This window comes from Odocoileus virginianus, chromosome 16, assembly GCF_023699985.2.
Source record: "Odocoileus virginianus isolate 20LAN1187 ecotype Illinois chromosome 16, Ovbor_1.2, whole genome shotgun sequence".
Taxonomy (NCBI): Eukaryota; Metazoa; Chordata; class Mammalia; order Artiodactyla; family Cervidae; genus Odocoileus; species Odocoileus virginianus.
Genome location: NC_069689.1, coordinates 10,308,807 through 10,313,140, shown reverse-complemented (window position 1 = coordinate 10,313,140; position 4,334 = coordinate 10,308,807). Strand labels below are relative to the sequence as shown.

The 4,334-nt window shown below is 56.9% G+C and overlaps 1 long non-coding RNA gene across 1 annotated transcript; it reads left to right on the top strand.

Annotated features, from left to right (window-relative positions):
• Nucleotides 1-1,544: 1,544 nt before the first annotated feature.
• On the top strand, nt 1,545-4,045 carry LOC110150496 (uncharacterized). Its single transcript, XR_011491627.1, has 2 exons — nt 1,545-2,188; nt 3,830-4,045. It is a non-coding gene; the product is annotated as an uncharacterized lncRNA (long non-coding RNA).
• Nucleotides 4,046-4,334: the final 289 nt, after the last annotated feature.

Genomic DNA, 4,334 nt, shown 5'->3' with positions numbered 1-4,334 from the left:
TGGCTAAGACTTCACGCTCCCAATGCAGGGGGCCCAGGGTTCGATCCCTGGTCAGGGAAGTAGATCCCACATACGCAACTAGGAGTTCACATGCTACAACTGAAGATTCTGCGTGCCCTAACAAAGACTGAAGATCCGATGTGCTGCAACTAAGCCCTGGCACAGCCAAATACAAACATATTTTTTAAGTAAGAAAGAACGAGGATCCCCATGGGAAGAGCGACAATATACATCTACAGTCCCGGGGCGGTGCCAGCTCCCCTGGCCCCAGTCATCATACAGACCAGAGAGCCTGTGTCTCGGTCCACAGCAAATCACAGGGATCAGTTTATCAACGGCACTGAGTTGATCGGGCCAAATGAGCAAGGCGGAGCCAGACCACTAAAGGCCTTGGTGAGACACACATGCTCCGGGGGCTGCCTCATCCTCCCCCCTTCTTAGAGGCAGCAGTCAGGGACGCTCTGGACCACCCCTCCAAAGCAAAGGACAAACTATTGCAGCGTGCGCTTCCCATGACGAAAAAGGAAGCACCACGCCTGGCGGTTTAGACTCTAGAAGCAGCAACCCCCGCTCCCCACAGGCGCTACCCTACCCCCACCCCGGACACCGCTCCACCCACATGCTGGGTCACGCAGATGCCGCCAGCTCTGAGTAGGGCTCCACCAGGAACGGGCTCCACCAGGAACAGGCTCCACGGCGAACACCCCAGCTACACCGTGAGCCCCAAAGGACTCCACTGAGCAGAGGCACCCGGGGCAGGAAAAGATCTCACTGGAGTCTGGTGAAACTTTTGGGGAAACAACCCCCAGAGAACTATGTGGTCCTAATAAAGACAGGACGGGCTTCCCTGGCAGCGGCAAAGAATCTGCCTGCCAGTGCAGGGGACCCAGGCTCGATCCCTGGTCCAGGAAGATCCCAGGTGCCATGGAGCAACAAAGCCTGAGCCCCGCAACTTACCCAAAGCCTGTGCCCCGCAGCAGGAGAAGCCGCTGCAGTGAGAGGCCCACACAGGACAGCGGCAACAAGGAGGGCCCAGCACGGCCACAGATAAATAAATACATTTTTCTTTTCCAAAAAAAGAAAGGAATGATGGCCGCCTGGCCAGAGCAGAGGACAGAGAGCAGACGCATTGGAAGCAGCGAGAGCACGCGATCCGGGTCAAGATGCCGGGTCCGCTGCGGAAGGAGACGGGGCGGGCGATGTCAGGTTGGTACCTGGTGGAAGCGGCAGTGCCGCTGACTCAAGGGCACACACGGCGCGCGGGGCGGATAAACTCAGTTTCCTGGGTCACTCAGGCGAAGGCGTCCCCGGGCAGCTGCCCTGCAAGCCCAGAGCTCCACACTTTGGCGGGTCGGCGGGGTTCCGAGTGATGGGGTGAGGGATACGAGAGCCGCGGGGTAGCCGGGCTCTCCAAGGGACGTGTGTTGAGGGCAGGAGGGCAGGCGTGAGAGAGCTGGAGGGGCTGCAGTGTTTGCACCCGAGTCCGGGAAGAGCTCCTTTGTGACGCAGCCTACATTTGGACCAGCTTAACCCCACGGCGCCCACTGACTGTACGGTCACAGCGCGCCTGTGTGCCGCGCCCTTGGCGGGGAGCGGTCAAGCCAGAGCAGCGAGGTCCTGAACCAGAGACCTGACCCGGGACACGAAACAGGCGGAGGAGGCCGGGCATGGGGCACCCCGGGGCCACCCCCTTTGAAGATCCGCACCGGCCAGGTCACGGCTCGCGGGCCCACACTGGGGGGGTCCACCGTGGTCGATGAGAGCGTGCGGCCAGTGTCCTATATCTGAGGGCATGCCTCACCGCTCTGCAGAGTTGGGACCCAAGACCAACAAAATACGGCAACCAAGGGGGAAAGGACAGAGGGGCTGAGGTCTCTGACCGGCCCACCCCCAGCCCACTGGGCGCCCCTCCCCTACCCCAAGGTGTCTCTTGAACAAGGATGACCTCCACTCACATCTGCCCCCCAGGTGTCTCCCCAGCCTTCCCCGTGGACCCAGCTCTTCCACGGCTTCCAGTGGCCCCACTTGGGTGAACTTGAAGTCGGAGGCCAGAGCTCACGTGCGGAGTCGCAGATTCCTGCTTCCTTCACACCCAGAGAGCAGGCCTCTTCTCCTCCATGAAGCCACAGCTTTGGGGTTGCCTGTGTTCACGGGCACCCCGAGATCTTCACAAAGCAGAGGAGGGAAGGTGCCCACCCAGCCCCATCTCCGTTAAATAAGACGTCTATTATGGGAAATTTACACATATCAGGACATCCTAGCCTTTCCAGAAAGTTGGGCTGCCCTCATTTCTGGCTTTCCAGAGGCCCAGGGGGAGGGAGATCCTACCCACTTACTGGTGCCCAGTCAGATGGAGACACCTGAGGGCATCCAGGAGGAGGTGGGGGGCAAAAGGAAGAGGTTGTCTGGAGCCCCGGATCGGGGAGCCCCGCCATCAGCATTCTCGGTGAGAGGAGGGATCTGGGGTGAGGAGTGGAGAGAGGAGAAAGAAACAAGAGAGACACCATGTCTCAGTCCCAAGCTGGACCTCACAGAGCTGACACTCTCTCGGGGAAGGAGGGGGTATCAGGACTCAGCCCCTGGGACCAGGAGCATTTCTGGGTCGCATCCCTGGCCCCATTCCTAAGAGCTGCAGGTGCTCACAATGGAGGTGGCTCCCTGGAGTCCACAGCTGAGCGTGGCTTTACCAAACCCCAACATCAGCAGAACAGCCCCCCCTCCAGCCTACTCAGCAGAGGGCCCTCCTTTCCTGTGATCCTCAGAAGAACCCAAGCAGATGGGCTTTTCCCCATCTTGTAGATAAGCAAATGAAGCTCACCTTCTGTGTCCCCAAGCACCTATGAAGTCAGAAAACACAGAAGAATAATAAAGATGTAGATAAAGAAAGGAGAGCAGAAAGTCAGTTAAGGGTACAATTCCTACAACTCCCACGTTGGCACAGAGCTTCCTAGCTGCCAAAGCAAAAAAGACATGCAGTGTGTTTTAAGATTTATAATGACCATGGTATGGAGCCCTGTCAGGATCTCATGGCTCCCAGGAGTGCAAGCTGTTGGCTGCAGACTAGGCGTGTGCACACTTCCGGGTTGAGACAGAGAAACAAAGTTGTGCTGGGGATTCCATGCCGAGCAACGAAGACAGCCCTGTCTCTGGCAGACTGCGGGCTTCTCTGCTTTAAGCCCCTGGATCTGACGAGGCAAGCAGAGGATCTCAGGGTTCCCTGGCAGCCACGCGACTCTGTGGGGCAGTCAGGGGCAATGAGGGGACTTAGCTCAAGTCTGTCATTGTCTGCCCTGCACTGGGGACTCTGTCCCAGGAAATGACCCCCTGAAATGAAATTAAAAAGTCACTAGACTGGGCATGGACCACAGAGTAAACAGGAGATAACCCAGCCTAGCCCCAGGGGCACCAAATAAGGGACTCCCACCTGGAGAGTGGCTCTCCAGCGTGACTCACGTGTCATACGACACAAGAGGATGTATGTGCAAGATGGTCAAGAGGAAAGGACAACACAGTGGTGGAGGCACAATGATGCAGCCACAGAGACACCTCAGGAGTAAATTCTGTTCTTCTCAGACTGATCCAGCCCAAGAGGAACTACCTCCCACTGTCAGCACCCCAATCCACCCCTCTCTTCACATGTCCTGTCTCCGGTAGAGTCATCCAGCTCTCTTTTTTTCCCTCCACCCTATAGAACCTGATTTTTGCCAGGCATACGCTCACCCAGAATAAAGACTACATTTCCCAGTGTTCCTTGTGGCCAAGTGTGGCCGTGTGGTTAATTTCTAGCCAATGGGATGTGAGCAAAGTGAACTTTATGTTCCACTTCCAGGTCATGCTCTTAAAGAGACAGCATGGGTGTTCACCTTCCCTCTCCTCCTCGCCTCATCCTGGGGAATGCAGACCTGATGGGAGCCACCCTGGACTAGGCAGATGAGGGCAAGATGCCAGGGATGGCAGGGGCCATGACACCTTCACGGAGCACAGCTGGCCCTGCAACCCAGATGTCTATGGGAGAGAAATAAATGTCCACCCTGTGTGTGTGTTATATGCGCTGTCACTCACTGTGTCTGACTCTTGGCGACCCCACAGACTGTAGCCCGCTGGGGTCCTCTGTCCATGGAATTTTCCAGGCAAGAATACTGGAGTGGGTTGCCATTTCCTTCTCCAGGGGATCTTCCTGACCCAGGGGTCGAACTTAAGTCTCTTGTGTCTCTTGCACTGGCAGGAGGATTCTTTACCACTATCGTCACCTGGGAAACACCCCGTTTAGTCAGTTATTTTGAGCCTGTCCTATGCAGCCCACTCTATGTCCCAACTAAGAAACCATCTAGACT